Genomic DNA, 17,465 nt, shown 5'->3' on the forward strand with positions numbered 1-17,465 from the left:
CCTATCAAAGTGGGAGTCAAACTCGACCATTGAAATTGTAAATACACACAAAACATGGCAAGAATCTAGGAAAAATCTAGAAGAGTTTCCTTGGAAATTGAGTAAAAGCTCAAAAATATCACCAAAATCACATAAAGCATGAACATACACTCAATGTCTTAGTAGAAAAATCCACACGTGGCATATATAAACTGCCAAATCCCTAGCAAACTAGCTCACTCCTGAACAAGTGGCTCTATGGAAAACTGCACCTTTCCAAAATGCATGTAAACCTCTGAACCTACCATCTGTAAGCTATAACTAGCTCACACTATATTTGCATATGCATACATAGCATCAAAGTACACAAAATCATGCTAGAAACTCTCTTTGGAATGACTCACATAGTCATACATGAGCACTACCAAGTGTGCCGCATAGTTTGCAGTGGAAAGAATGCACAACCTGTGAGAGAAACGTCTGAGTTCCGGTGCACACCACCTCGTTGATTGAGAGTCATGTCGATCAGAAACTAGACATATAGAAAAACCAGCTACCTGTGGTAAAAAATTCCATCCAAGAGCCTAGCTCACTCAAGGGAATCCACTCTAGAATAGTCTATTGGAGCTCTATGCATCCGATGTGTGTTGCCAAAGCAGGAAAATCAAAGCCTAACTATCGAGGAGACATTGCAGAGCTGAGCCACTCTAGATGCAGGCTAGAGGAGAGATGACACCGTTCTTATTTGTCTATCTCTTGCTAAATTGAAGTGGGGAAGCCTGGATGTCCATCGAGCAAAATCGCTCCGAAAAGGTCAAGGGGAGAAACTGACGGCAAGGCTACACTGGAGGAGAGCCAAAACCACTCTCTCTTGCTCTCGCGCTGTTGAGGCATAGAAATATGCTCGATGCAACTTTTGTCGTCGGGCAGAAGCATGTCGATACATGCCACCGATGCAAGAAGTCGAGACAAGAGACAATGCCGATCTCTATCTTTTTTTTTGCTTCTTGACCAAGAGAGCTCCCAATTCTCTCTATTTCTCTCTGTAGCATGATTTGTGTGTGTTGTGTGTGTGAACACACTTTTACACACTCACACCCTTAAGAGAAAGATAATCAGTTTGAGTCTCTTCTTGTAGCCAGTGTACGTGTGGAGATCACACATAGTCTCCTTCCCCAGCTCTGCTTGTGAGCTTTGCAATGTGTGTATGTGTGTGTGTGTGTACACACCCCTTTCTTCCCCAAGCTCTACTCTTTAAGCTTGTCTTGCCCAATTTTGACTGCTCACATGCCCTTGATTATGGCAAGCGTTAATGTCAGGCCTAGGGTAAGACCAAGCAGGCCAATGGCCAGGACGAACAGGTGGTAAAGGGGGTCCTATTATTAGAAGGGCCAAAGGCCTATAAAGGACATGGTTGGGTGGTGAGATGCATGGTCTAGTCCCACACGGTCTTATACTGGTATTAGATCTTAGCGGAGGGAGGAGCTATGGAGAAGGGGGAAAGCAGACGGAGGTGGTGGCCTTGTTTGCATGGCTATGCATGTTCTTTCTCTCTCTCTCTCTCTCTCTCTCTCTCTCTCTCTCTCGCCCATACCAGGCTATGTGGTTTTCACGAGGGAGGACTTTCATGAGAGTTTTCCATGGCCGGGCAAATCCACAAGAGCAACCCCTTACATGGGGATCTCCTATGGTGGCTCAAGAAGCCGATGGGTCATGTGGAAATGCACTCTTATGCAGAGTATGGTGTGTGAGAGGTGAAATGAAAATGGCCTATAAACTTTGAGAATAGCGGAATTAAGAGAATTAGAGTGAGTATTTTTGTGAGATTACTTTGAGAACATAGAGGATGAACTTAATTGATGGTAGCAACATAAACATAGTACTTAATAACTTGGCAAGAACAATAATTTTGCAAGAGAGAGAGTATTAGAGAACATGACAATAGTTGAGGACCGGATTTACTTGGAGCCGGTCCCCCTCCAAAAGGCGTTTGTATTATAGATTCTCCCATCAAGAGAGACTTGATACAATACAATCTTTGTGTTCTTTGTGACCTAGGTGATGCAATGAAGATGGAAAGCTTCATGCATCACAAGCATAACATAAACTTTGCCAAAAATCACTAACTATCCCAAGCCTTAGTCCCAAGGCCTCAAACACCTTCGAAAATGGAGAGAGCTAGCGGGGAATAGGGGTAGCGAAGAGGAAGAAGAATCATCCATAGAAGAAAGAAATAGTTCCTCACTTATCATCACTCTTCTTGCTTAGCATAGCATAACAGCATAGTAATGAAGATGAAGAAGATGGGAAGCTTAAGCATTGAAGCATGGCTCTTGGTTGGATTTGCATTTTATAGCCAAGAGTGTCGGTGTAGGCTCTCAATTTCTGAACAAGCTTGGAGAAGGAGATGGAGCTCTTGCACTTTGCACTCCACACAATGAGAGTATGTGTGTGTGTGTGGGAGAGTATACCCTCTCTCATGCTTAGTCCACCTCTGATCTCTCTCTCTCTCTCTCTCTCTCTCTCTTCTATTATTTAATTATATCATTTGGACACGTGTCCTCTTTTTCCTCTTTGAGAGAAAGAATTTAATTATTTATTTTTATGCATCCAAATTCTCATTGGACACCTTTGAATCCTATCCAATAGGATTCAAGCACATCAAGGGCCACATGTGGAGGATCTTGACCTGTGTCTTTTATGCTTCTCAAGATATCATGTTTGAATTGAACACTTCAAGCACCTAGTCATTTAAGCATGAAAATTGTTCATACCTCTTGAAAGTTTATGTTTGAATTGAATACTTCAAGAACTTTAGTCATTTAAGCATGAGAAGCACCTCAAGCTTGGAAAAGGTTCCCACAAACAATTTAAGCACTTTAGTTAGCAAGCACGACAAACACCTCATGCTTGGGTAGGATTCCCACTTCAAGGTTAGCCCTAGCTTGTTGCCCAAGGTCAAAGAACTTTTTAACACTAACATTTGGAGGCCTTTAATGAAGCTAACCGTAAGGTCTTTTAAGATCCATTAGATGCACGTTGCTCTTTGATAGACTACCTCCTTTTGGACCCCTATTCAGATGTAACGATCTCTTGTCTTGATCCCATGCTTAGGTAAATCTAAAAGCACTTATTGCACATTGATCTTTGTTAGACCGTCCTTTTGGACCCCTATTGAGATGCAACCATTTCTCCTTTTGGTCCCTTGTTGAGATATGTTGATGGGGGCTTTTCATAAGCCAAGCTCCCATACCCCTCTTCTCTCGTCCCCACCCCATGAAAACCCCCTCTTAGGGAGGGAGTGATAAAAGGCAGTGGAAAAAGTAATAAAAAAATAAAGTATGATTATGTAAATATATAAGAAAGGTAAAATAGGCCACCTCATGCCTGCGGGGTAGCCCATCCCCACCTTGCCTCCTTTTTCTTCACTGTTGCCCCGCCGTGTGTCCCTTTTTCTCTCGTCCACTCAAAAGGTCAACCCCCTCTCTCTTCCCCTTGTCCTTTCTCCTTTCTCTCTCCCCTCAAGATACCCCACCTCTCACCAATAATGCATTATAACTCACCAATAATGCATCCTAACTCACATGCAACTTACCCTATCTTCCAAAATAGTATACCCCACCCCCTCTTTCTCTCTCCTATCATATCCCTATTAGAATAATAGTGTATATACGAACTCAGAGCTACAAAGCTTATATGAAACCCTAAGAGATAAGGTGTCCTTTCACACCAGATGTCCAGGGGAAAAAACCCAGTGGGAGAAAAATGCCCCTGATGAAGCGCGTATACACACTAACACTACTACATGTCTACAAATCCCCCCTGTAGTGATAGTGTGAATCCGTACAAGGTAGCAGATCATCATGTGTATGAGAGTAAGCCCAAAGCTTTTCGGAAAGATTCAAACTTTTCTCGTGATAACGCCTTCGTCAATAGATCTGCAATGTTATCCTGTGTAGGACAGTAAGTTAGTGTGATCTCCCCTGCATGTAGCCTTTCCCTGACATAGTGGTAGTGAACCTCTATGTGCTTTGTTCTTGCATGAAATACTGGATTCCTTGCAACTGGCATAACATTCTGACTGTCAGTGAAAATGGTAGTGGGTGCGTGTTGACACTCACAAAGATCTGCCAATAACCTGCGTATCCATACACAATCAACTGTTGCCGTGAAAGCTACCCTGTACTCAGCTTCACAAGTTGATGTAGCCACTGTGGGTTGCTTCTTGCTTAGCCAAGATATACATGCATTTCCCAAGAAAAAACAATTGCCACTTGTGGAATGTCGTGTGTCAAAATCACCAGCCCAATCTGAATCGCTGTAACCAAGAAGCTGCATAGAACTGTGCTTTCCATACATATCCCCCCTTGGAAAGAACATGGCAAGATTAGGGGTACCTGAAAGGTAACGAAGTATACGCTTCACAGCCTGCCAATGATGCATACCTGGGCTGTGCATAAATCTGCTTGCTTGTGAAACCCCAAATTGAATGTCTGGACGAGTGTTGCCTGCCAAATATATCAAGCAACCAACTGCTGCTGCATACGTATGTACATCAAAAGGTTCTCCAGCATCGTGCATGCTCAACTTTGATCCAGTTTCTACGGGTGTAGAGATTGGTTTACAATTTTGCATACCAAACTTGTCCAAAATTTTATGCAAATATTTTTCCTGCAACATATATATGCCATCCTCTGATTGCACAAACTGAATACCCAAGTAATAATGTAGCAAACCAAGATCAGACATCTCAAAGGTTTTTCTCAAAGCATCTTTAAACGCTTCAATTTCATCTGCAGTATTGCCTGCAAGAAGCATATCATCCACATAAAGTGTTAGCATAATGAGAACTCCATCTCTCTTTTTGACATACAAAGTACTTTCTGTTGGACTATTCTGAAATCCCTGGCCAATCAAATAAGTATGTATCTTCTCATACCATGCTCTTGGAGCCTGTTTGAGACCATACAAAGCTTTATGCAATCTACATACCTTTTGCTCTTGACATTTTACAATAAAACCACTTGGTTGACTGACATAAACTTCTTCCTGAAAATCACCATTCAAAAAATCAGTTTTGATATCTAACTGATGCACTTTCCAACCATGATGAGCAGCAATTTCAACTGGTGATCGAACTGTGGACGCACGAGAAGTAGGAGCAAAGGTTTCATCATAATCTATGCCTTTCTATTGCGCATAGCCTTTTGCCACAAGCCTTGCTTTGTACATGTCAACAGTACCATCTTGTTTCCTTTTTACCTTAAAAACCCACTTTGTACCAATAGGCTTTTTACCTGTAGGCAAGTCCACCAGATCCCATGTATGATTCTTATGAATAGAATCAATTTCTTGCTGCATAGCATCTTTCCACTGAACACACTCTAAAGCTTGTTCAAATGAATCACGCTCATCTACATCACAAAGAGAGCTAAAGCAAGCCAAATCTACTTGCTCTTTGCCAAAAGTAGTACCAGCATGTGTTTTTCGTGGCAACAGTGCATCCAACTTGCTATCCTGCAAAGTTTTTTGAACCCATTTAGGCAAGGTTCTTTCTTCCCTGAGAACTTCTTGCTCTTCACGCACAATTTCCTCTACATCATGAGGTGTCACATGCTGATCAAAAGATCGATCAAGATTATCAACCTGTTGTGATTCTTGATTCTCCACAAAAGAAGGAAGCAAATCTTCAAATACATCATGTGTCTGCATATGCGGTACATCAAAAGCAACCATAGGTTGAGCAGTAGTTTCTGCAAAAATTACATCACGACTTTCAAAAATCTTGTTTGTAGCAGGATTGTAAAGTCTATAACCTTTACTTCCACTACTGTACCCCACAAATATACATTTGATTGCCTTATCATCAAGCTTCCCACCTAACTGCTGAGGGATGTGAGCATAAGCAAAACAACCAAAAACACGAAGATAACTGACTGAAGGTTTTCTGTCATACCAAGCTTCATATGGAGTAATGGTCTTCAAGGCACGAGTAGGACACCTGTTCAAAACATGTGCTGCACAAGCAACTGCCTCCATCCATAGCTTATGAGGAAAACTCTTAGCCTTGAGCATACATCTAGCCGTCTCCATTAAAGACTTGTTCTTCCTTTCTGCAACACCATTCTGTTGTGGTGTGTATGGCATAGTGCATTGGTGTTTAATGCCTTTCTTTCCCAAAAAATCCTTAAATGCACCTGACATGTATTCACCTCCTCGATCGGTACGAAGAGTCTGTACTTTGCAACCTGTTTCATTTTCAAACATGGCGACATAATGTTGAAAAACTGCAAACACATCTGACTTTGCTTTGAGTGGATACACCCAACAAAACCTGGAAAAGTCATCAATGAAGGTCACAAAATAAAGGCTGTTTCCCAAAGATGGCGTCCTCATAGGACCACATACATTACTGTGTACAAGCTGCAACTTTCGTGTTGCTCTAACTGAACCATCCTGCGAAAATGCAAATCTGTGCATCTTTCCAAGAACGCAACCTTCACATACATGTCTTGGTGGCATCTCCAATAAAGACAAATCATGCACCATATTATGACGTTGTAAAGTCATCAAAATGCCATAATTAACATGCCCGAATCTAGCATGCCACAACTCAGCATCCTGCATTGCCTGAGTCTTTGTTTCTGCAATACATACCTGAATCTGCTTTTCATAACAATCTAGCACAAATAGTCCATTTTCTAGCGTACTTGTAGTGATAAGAGAATAACCATTCTCTCGATCTCGTACAACACATCTGTCATCCTCAAAAATGACCAGAAGACCATTTTTTGCAAGAGAGGATACAGAGAACAAATTCTTCTTGATCCCTGGAACATATAAGACATCTGGCAAGCATAAATCTGAACCATCTGAAATGGTAATCAAAATCTTACCAACGCCTTTGATTGGATAAGAAGCATTATTTGCACATGTCACCTTCTTTCCTGCTGGAGCTGCATCCAATGAACAAAACAAATTCTTCCTTGAAGTAATATGTCTGGATGCACCACTATCAAAGTACCAAATCATTTGTGTCTTGTCAACACTGTAAGCAGAAAAATCTGAACATACTACGAAAGCATAAGAATCCTGCACAAAGTTTGCAGACTCTTCTTTAGCTGTAGAAGAATCACCAGAAGCTGAAACAACCAAACTTGACTCTTTCTTCTTTTCTTTAGCAATTCGCTTTTTACACTCACTAATGTAGTGACCAGGTTTCTTGCAGTAGTGACATTTACCTTTCTTCTTGGACTTGTCGGAATCACCTTTAGACTTCTCTGAAGATTGTCCTGCACTAGACTTGGAGTGATGAGCACTCTCTTTACCCTTGTTTTTGTTCTGTACAACAAGAGCATGATCCATACCATCCACCTGTAAAGACTTGTTCTTACGTGATTGATCCTCCTGCAATAGCAAAGCCACTAACCCTTCAAAATGAAGAGGCTCAGGATTAGCTCGCAAAGACAGAGTCAAAGAAGTCTGAAAAGTCAAATAAGATGGTGGTAGTGAATTGAGTGTTTTGGAAACCAAGTCCTTCTCTGGAATCACTTCATCAATGCTAAGCAATTGCTCTTTAAGATCCCTGATTTTTGTAAGATGCTCGACGATATCGTCACCTTCGTCCATCTGTATTTTGTCAAGTTGTTTCTTCAAAAACTCTATTCTGGCAGCATTTCTTCCTCCAAACATAGCTTGCAGAGTGTTCCAAGCATCCTCAGAAGTTCTGCAAGATCTGATATGTGGTGTGATTGTCCTCTTTATGGTTAAGGCAATCACAGCCATAGCTTGTGCATCTTTAGTATCCCATCTCTTTTGCTCTGGAGTGACTTGTGAGGGTCCTGCACCAACAGCTGCACCACGACCAGGCGTGGTAGGTGCAATGCTACTTGGACGAACTTCATCTCTAGATACATAATCCCACAATCCTTTACCAACCAAAACATTTTTGGCCATAAAAGACCAAAGAGAATAGTTGGTACTATCCAATTTGTCTTCGGATGTAATCGCACCAAAAATCTCTTTCTCCGTAGATTGAGCCATACTGTGGATTCACACAAGAGAGAAAAAGAACCTCCAAGAGATTCACAAATCTCCTCTCCAATCCAAGCAAAACTCTACACAAAATCTCAGCACAAAGCTAAGACAAGCTGCTTCCCAAAAGAACTGTTTACCTGAAGAAAATCTGTCAAAAAGCACACCCTTTTGATCTAAACGCCTCCCAAAAGTAACTTCTGCTACGCTGCTCAGAACAAAATTCTGAGGGCTCAAACGGCTTCGAAAAGGGGGTAAAACTGTAGGTCACCTGTTCAGAATACTCCCGGAACGTCGAGGATGCTCGCACGAGAAAATTTTTCGAAAACTGCCTGAAAACTGCGATTGCGCGCGCGGACGCGAAAACGCAAGTAGAGGCTCTGGAAATCACCTTGTTCTGATACCAATTGTTGAAGATGATGAAACAGGAAACAGAAGGAAGACAACAACTCAGAGTAGGAAGAAGATGGAGAAGGAGAAGACAGAGAGCTTGTGTACAAGATCTCTGTAGTCTCTCTCTCTGTATTAGAATAATAGTGTATATACAAACTCAGAGCTACAAAGCTTATATGAAACCCTAAGAGATAAGGTGTCCTTTCACACCAGATGTCCAGGGAGAAAAACCCAGTGGGAGAAAAGTGCCCCTGGAGAAGCGCATATACACACTAACACTACTACATGTCTACAATCCCATGACCCAAATACCCCCCCCTCTCTCTCTAAAGGGTGCCATATCTCTTGTCTTGTAGCTAAATAACCTTCCCCACACTCACACACACTCAGTTTCATTGAAAAATGTGCCCACAGACCCATCCCCACCCAGTGGTTACCTGATTTTTCTTGTGTTCACACACATCTGCACACAGATTCACCTCTGAACACACTCCCCTCTCTCCCCTCTTGTAATTACTTTATTCTCCATGTCACCTCTCACTTTTTTTCATCAACCCATCTCTCTCTCTTAGTCTCTCTCTCATGAGACTGCTGTTCTGGCACATATACACACAGCCAGACAAGTGGGCCCCACAGTCACATGGCCTATGTAGATAATGATTTCTTCATTTCTAAATTCTAGAATTCCTCCCCCTCCTCCCCTATATAAAGAGGGTCACCATCACACTAAATACATACACAACATCACCAAAGAACACACTATGCACTGTGTGTGCCTAGTGCACACACACACACCCACACCATCACCATCACCGCAATCACCATGCTTGTCTTGAGCATGACCTCTACACCCTTGGCTATGGAAGATGAAGGGCGACTAAATGAAGGATGTGGCGATAACCCTCGTGCGAGTCTTCGCCATCAACTCCCACCTATCCGCCATGTGCTCTACGACTCTCTCCCTTCTCATTCCCCTACCCTATGCTCCCCATTTCATCGCCTTATTCTCTAAATAAAGCTTGAGGTTTTGTGAGTATGTTTTATTGCAATGTTTTGCCCATGTGAGGTGTACGGAATCGCTACCTAGTCTTGTGTTTTGGAGTGAGCTTGTGTATGTGTGAAGGGTGTGCGGATTCGCCATCCTTTTGTGGTGCCTAAGTACTAAGCCGTTATACCCCTCCCTCACTCTCTCTCTCTCTCTCTCTCTCACTTGATCTCATTCCCTTTCCTCTTCATCATTACTCCCAAGCATCCATCTCTCTTGGATGAAAACTTTGTTATGGTGGTGTGTTGTTTGCGTCCTAGCCGCTCAAGCTAGGTGGTGCCCCCTGTTTGCTTTACCATGACAGGCTCGAGGCGCGCCATTCGGTCCCCGGTGTTTTAGAGGCTGTCGGGGGTTCGGGGTTCGCTTTGCTCCCGTCATTTGGTGCCCCCACTGAGGATCTTTTCATGAAACCCTTCAATTTATAGAGTGAAACCCCTAAACTATTGTGAATGGATGAATGGCTAGCAGGATTTGCTAATTGGACGACAAAAGAAGAAGAGCTCCAAGCACAACTAGACGAACTCCGCATCTCCATGGAAGCTCGAGTGCCAGGCATAACGGTAATCGATTTGCAGTGGGAGAGTCAACCAACACGCCAAACCCAGTGGATATACATAGGACAAGTGCCAAGAAGAAGAAGGAGAAGGTCGAAACCATGTCCGCAACCTACAACCAACCAACAACAACAAAATGGAAGGAGCTCTGCACAATAGAGAATCAACACTATTCTACTTTGAGAATCGCGTAACTCAAGTCACCGAGGTAATTATCACAGTCAGTTTTCAAGTCGCACCTGATGCTGTAGCATAGATAACGGAAGCATTGGCTCACACTCTCACTAGAGAAACTAGGGATCTACTGAGTTTGTTTCAGGAAAGAACACCACCCTCTCCCACAAGCTTGGACAGTGACTAAGCACCTCTAAACTTCACATGAATCAGTACAACCTACCTCAAGACAGATCACACATACCAACACGTGTACGCTCAATCAAGGTAATACTGGACTTGAAGGCTCACTACTAGCATGTCATTGACACCATGCTGGGTGGGGAGCGGTTTTTTGAGGTTCTGGCATCAAATGAACCATTTGTCTTACCTTTGGTACAAGGCAATGTACCATTTGAAGTTTTAATCTATGTCCTAGTATAAGAGGGTATACACGTCTCCTTGTAAAGAAGAAAAAAACTTTTGCAAGTTAAGCAGTGTGTCTTTCTAGCTCTCTCTCAGTAATCATGGCAAGTGTAGCATTTCCAACATTTAAAGGAAAGAAGGGGGAGGATTTGGTAACAGACTTCCTAGATGACTTTGAAGTAGCATGTGTAGTGAGCAACAAAGATACGAATGAATCCCGGGTTAGAATCTTTAAGCATCTCATGAAGCTAGAAGCTAGATCATGGTACAATGCACTTCCACAAGCAACCAAGGATGACTGGGAACCCTTAAAAATCGCTTTTAAGAGGCGCTTTGGGGGAGGTACCACTTCAGAAAAGTTGTGGGACAAGTTGAGAGACTTGAAGCAGGAGGGTCTTTTAGAATATGCCACCTATGAGTCCAAATTTGTGGATTTGTGGGAACGGTGGGTTGAGTCACTGGCAAGGGGGGAAGCCGCACCCGATTTCCTAAAAAAAGATCGGTTCACGCATGGCTTATGGCCGCTTCTCAAGGAGAAGGTGAAAGGTAGATTCCCGGCTACGTACGAGTTAGCCGTTGAGATTGCTCGCCTTAAGGACAAGAAGCTGCGAATGAAAGCCAAAGAAACCGAGTCAACAGAAGCAGGAACATCGCGTCGACCAGCAACTACAACAACCACCATACCACCACCACCGGCTCTTGGGGTAAGAGATGACCAACAAGATATGTTGGCCCATATTACTAACCAATTGCAGAATTTGTCTGTCCACTTAATACAGCAAGGGAGGAGTCAAGAAAGAGATCAAGACCCTGGAAGAGCATGACGACAAAACAGGGAGTATCATTGCTACAACTGCGGAGAAGAAGGTCACGGTATGTACTACAGTCCCAAACCACGACAAAACTATAATAGAGGAGGTAGGAGGAACCAATTGTCACCCCCAAGAGAAAGAACACCCCCACCCCGAGCACCAACCCCACCAACACAAATTCTACGTCCACCCCAGACACCACTACAAGCATCCATTCCACCTCTTCCACCAGCCCCACCACCTGATCGCCCTGTAAACATCATAAGGCTAGAAGAGAAAGGAAAAGCCGTAGTAGTGGATCCACCCAGAGCAAAGGAGAGGGACAAGGGTAAGGATAAGGTAACCTTTTTAGAACCACTTGAGGCCATGACTGTGAAAAGAGCTAGGAGGGAGAAGGCTATACAATCAGATGATGAGAGAAGCATGAGAGGAGAAACTAGCAAGAGGCCATCCAGGCCACGACGGAAATTGGGCATCACCGACTTCCAGCTAGGGGAAAGTTCTAAACCCTATGATCTAACATTGGATGTGGGAGAGCAAGGACCGAAGATTACATGGCCACAGCTGCTACATCTTGCACCAAAAGTAAGGCGACAATGGTCTAAAATGGTAAGTACAAGACGCTCCAAAACAAAGGTAGCCGGAGCAATTTCGGGATGCAACATGGATGACATCCTTCCAATTGTCGACGTAAACATAAAAGGAAAGAGGGTTGGAAACACCTACATTGATGGAGGTGCACAAATCTATGTAATGAGCAAAGCTATGATGCTTCGATTAGGGCTCGAGGTTGACAGGCCTTCTCCATGCAAGGCAAAGATGGCAAACAACGCAAAAGTAAAGTGTGTGGGTGTGGTAAGTGCCGTAAAAATCAAAGCTTTCAACACTGAGGTAGAGGTAGATGTTTTTGTAATGCCTACTAAGGGGGAGGGCTATCCACTAATTTTGGGAAGGCCATGGTTGATGGCTATGAAGGAAAAACAGAACTGGGGTACTGGCCTTCTACACATGACCGGTAAGAAAGGGGAGACAATCTACTATGACATGAGGATTGGCAAGCAGAAGCAAATGAATCTGGAAACATCGGCAGATGAAACCACTGGCGAATCTTCCAGTTCTGAGGAGGAGACCACATCCACCCACGAAAGTGACATTTCCATTGATGTGATGGGTATCATTATGAAGGATCCACAAAGGGTAAGCACAACTGGTGATCCATCACCAAAAGGGAAACCCAATGAAGAGGAGAGAAAATCACCTGGTCTAGGAGGAAGTAGGTTGAAGGGTATGTTGTCTACGGAATTAACACTTGAGGAGAAAGATAGTTTTTTGCAAATGTTGATGGGATTTCCTAACCTGTTCATTGACAACTATGAAAGAATCACAGGCATTACAGTGGTGGAACATCATATTAAGCTGAAGGAAGGGGTAAAACCAGTTGTGCAAAAGCTACGACGACTGGGGGTCATACAAGAAAAGGAACTCTTGGCCGAGTTAAGGAAACTGCTGGAGGCGGGATTCATCTATCCTGTAGAAAACTCAGAATGGGTGTCACCCGTAGTGGTGACGCCTAAAAAGAATGGTAAGTGGAGGGTCTGTGTTGACTACAAACCACTAAATGCAGCTACAAAGAGAGACCACTTTCCTCTCCCTTTCTTGGATGAAATTCTGAATGAAGTAGCGGGTTTTGAATGCTATACCGTCTGTGATGGTTATTTAGGATACTTTCAAATATGCATAGCCTTGGAAGATCAACTAAAAACCACTTTTATCACGCCATGGGGTTGTTTTGCACACAGGGTTATGCCATTTGGTCTCACAAAGGCACCTGCCACATTCCAAAGATATGTCACATATGTTTTTAAACCGTTCTTTGGAACATCCATAAGAGTGTTCATTGATGATTTTTGTATATAAAGCTCCCGTATTTCACATTTAGAAAAGGTAACTGAAGGTTTGGCCAGGTTGCAGAGCTTAGGTGGGCAATTAAATGTGGATAAATGTCACATTGGGGAGAGTAAAGTCATTCTACTAGGCCATGAAATTTCAGCAAGAGGTATCAACGCCGACCCAAGTAAGGTGTCCGCACTCATAGCTCTACCTTCACCAACGACCGCACGTCAATTGGTCTCTTTTCTACAGAAGGTGAGGTACTTAAGTAGATTCATACATCTACTATCACAACTTGTTCTACCACTGCAACAACTCACTCAAAGATCAACTTTCACTTGGGACGAGGAAAGCGAACATCACTACAATAAGGTAAAGGAGGTCTTAGCCACTCTACCAACTATCTCACCACCTAAGTGGGATGAAAAATTCTATGTCACCTCAAGTGTTGGTGATGACTCATTGGGGGTTGTGCTACTCCAAAAGGATACGACGACATCTTTCATGAGGCCAATCTACTTCTCTAGTCGAATGATGACAGTAGGAGAGAAAGGTTTCACCCATGTGGAACACTTAGTCCTAGCTCTTAGATTTGCAACTACAAAGTTTAGGTCATATTTGCTGCCTAAGCAATTTGTGATTCTAACCACGGATGAAATATTTCCCTATGTTGTACAACACATGGATGTGTCTGCTAGAATTACTAAATGGCTAGTTCGTCTGCAAGAGTTTGACTACACGGTACAGGTAGAAAGCACGACAAGGGCAAGTTTGGGGGGACTCATGACCTACCAAGTCTTTGAAGGGAAGGAGAAGAAATCTAAGGAAGGAGAAGTCCGATTACCTCCAGTACCACCGATGGTAGAAGGAGCATACTCTCTCTACTTTGATGGAGCCTACAAGAGAGCTTCCAACAAAGCAGCTGCAGGCATAGTGGTCTTTGATGACAAAGGGACAAAGATATTGTCGTTGGGCCAATTGTTAGATTCACATTCTAGCAATGAAGCTGTGTATGCAGCACTAACCAAGGGTCTACAATGGTGCGTATCACAAGGTGTACAATGCCTTAATGTATTTGGAGATGTTCTACTTCTGGTAAGGCAAGTAAATGAAGCATGGACATGCAATAATCCTAGTTTAAGGACTTACTTAAGTGGTGTAAAAACCTTGTTGGGTAATTTTGAAGAAGTTCAAATACACCATATCCCAAGGGCTCAAAACCAAGAAGCAGATGCTCTAGCAAGTGAAAGACTACAGGAAGTGGTGGTTGGAGCAATAAAACTAAAGCTCCCTCTATTTCAAGGCAGTGATGCCTTGCCTGACATCATGCATTTTTTGGAAACAGGGGAATGCCCATCAGATTTAACAAAGGGATAGAAGCAATGGCTGACGCGGAAGGCCACAAGGTATCGACTCATCAATGATGGTTTGTACTGTAGGGTAAGGACCAAATACTCAGGAAGGTCCCTCTCTCTCATGAAATCACGGGAGTAATTGCTAGCTGTCACGACTTGGTTTGTGGTGGTCACTTTGCCCTAGACATAACAAGTAGGAAAATCTTGCAGGCAGGCTTCATATGGCCTAGCCTCAACCGTGATGTACACCATTGGTGCAAAACGTGTAAGTTGTGTCAAAAGGCCGGCACTAGGTCACTTATGCCTGAACCACAGACACCTATTCTCTCATATGGCCCGTTTGAAAAATGGGGTATCGATGCCATTGGGCCATTACCTAGGGCCAACTCAGGAAAATTCTACATTATCATGGGGGTCGACTACATGACTAGATGGGCAGAGGCTACAGCCACCACTAGAATCACAGCGGTAGAGGTAGCTAAATTTATCTACGAGCACATATGCTGTAGGTTTGGCACACCTTTAGAGATCATCTCTGATAGAGGGCCAGGTTTCAGAGCAGACTTGGTAGGAGACTTAATGCAGAAACTGGGCATTACAAGGAGGTACTCTTCACCATATTACCCTCAATGTAATGGCCTAGTTGAAAAGGTAACTAGAATGGTTTCTAAAAGTATTACCAAGCAGGTAAACAATCATCCCGGAGACTGGGATAAGTATCTACTACCAGCTCTATGGGCCTACAGAACTTCATTTCGTACATCCTTGGGATTCACACCGTATCATCTACTAGTATTTGGTAAGGAAGCAATCTTGCCCATTGAAGTGCAACTAGAAAGTCTCAGAGTAATGGCAAGCCAGCTTCAACAGCCCAACATGCATTTGAGAGATCACATCATCAACTTGGAAAGACTGCAGCCGGACAGAGAAGAAGCAATAAATTATTATGCAGCACAAGCGGAGCATAGACGGCTTAGCTTTAACGAGCATCTCCGGAAAAAATAATTGAAGAAAGGAATGTTGGTGCTCCGCTACGACAATCGCTTCGACACGCGCAAGGATAAGAAACTCCTGCTTCGATGGGAAGGCCCTTTCATCATCAGGAAAAAGTATGCCAATGGAAGCTACCAGCTTATGGAGGCTGATGGAAAACTTCATAAAACCAGGGTAAATGGTTGGCGACTTAAACCTTATTTTCTTCGATTTGACCAGGCTCCACCAATTGACATTCCAGATGAGGACACACCATCAGCGGCCACCTTCGACGATAATGATCAAACAGATGAGCTAGAGACATGAATTCCTCTAGCCAAGCTAATGATGGGGGCTTTTCATAAGCCAAGCTCCCATACCCCTCTTCTCTCGTCCCCACCCCATGAAAACCCCCTCTTAGGGAGGGAGTGATAAAAGGCATTGGAAAAAGTAATAAAAAAATAAAGTATGATTATGTAAATATATAAGAAAGGTAAAATAGGCCACCTCATGCCTGCGGGGTAGCCCATCCCCACCTTGCCTCCTTTTTCTTCACTGTTGCCCCGCCGTGTGTCCCTTTTTCTCTCGTCCACCCAAAAGGTCAACCCCCTCTCTCTTCCCCTTGTCCTTTCTCCTTTCTCTCTCCCCTCAAGCTACCCCACCTCTCACCAATAATGCATTATAACTCACCAATAATGCATCCTAACTCACATGCAACTTACCCTATCTTCCAAAATAGTATACCCCACCCCCTCTTTCTCTCTCCTATCATATCCCATGACCCAAATACCCCCCTCTCTCTCTAAAGGGCGCCATATCTCTTGTCTTGTAGCTAAATAACCTTCCCCACACTAACACACACTTAGTTTCACTGAAAAATGTGCCCACAGACCCATCCCCAGCCAGTGGTTACCTGATTTTTCTTGTGTTCACACACATCTGCACACAGATTCACCTCTGAACACACTCCCCTCTCTCCCCTCTTGTAATTACTTTATTCTCCATGTCACCTCTCACTTTTTTTCATCAACCCATCTCTCTCTCTTAGTCTCTCTCTCATGAGACTGCTGTTCTGGCACATATACACACAGTCAGACAAGTGGGGCCCACAGTCACATGGCCTATGTAGATAATGATTTCTTCATTTCTAAATTCTAGAATTCCTCCCCCTCCTCCCCTATATAAAGAGGGGTCACCATCACACTAAATACACACATAACATAACCAAAGAACACACTATGCACTGTGTGTGCCTAGTGCACACACACACACCCACACCATCACCATCACCGCAATCACCATGCTTGTCTTGAGCATGACCTCTACACCCTTGTCTATGGAAGATGAAGGGCAACTAAATGAAGGATGATGGCAATAACCCTCATGCGAGTCTTCGCCATCAACTCCCACCTATCCGCCATGTGCTCTACCACTCTCTCCCTTCTCATTCCCCTACCCTATGCTCCCCATTTCATTGCCTTATTCTCTAAATAAATCTTGAGGTTTTGTGAGTATGTTTTCTTGCAATGTTTTGCCCATGTGAGGTGTGCGGAATCGCCACCTAGTCTTGTGTTTTGGAGTGAGCTTGTGTATGTGTGAAGGGTGTGCGGATTCGCCATCCTTTTGTGGTGCCTAAGTACTAAGCCGTTATACCCCCTCCCTCACTCTCTCTCTCGCTCTCTCTCTCTCACTTGATCTCATTCCCTTTCCTCTTCATCATTACTCCCAAGCATCCATCTCTCTTGGATGAAAACTTTGTTATGGTGGTGTGTTGTTTGCGTCCTAGCCGCTCAAGCTAGGTGGTGCCCCCTGTTTGCTTTACCATGACAGGCTCGAGGCGCGCCATTCGGTC

This window comes from Adiantum capillus-veneris, chromosome 4 (genome assembly GCF_014529385.1).
Source record: "Adiantum capillus-veneris isolate H3 chromosome 4, ASM1452938v2, whole genome shotgun sequence".
Lineage (NCBI taxonomy): Eukaryota > Viridiplantae > Streptophyta > Polypodiopsida > Polypodiales > Pteridaceae > Adiantum > Adiantum capillus-veneris.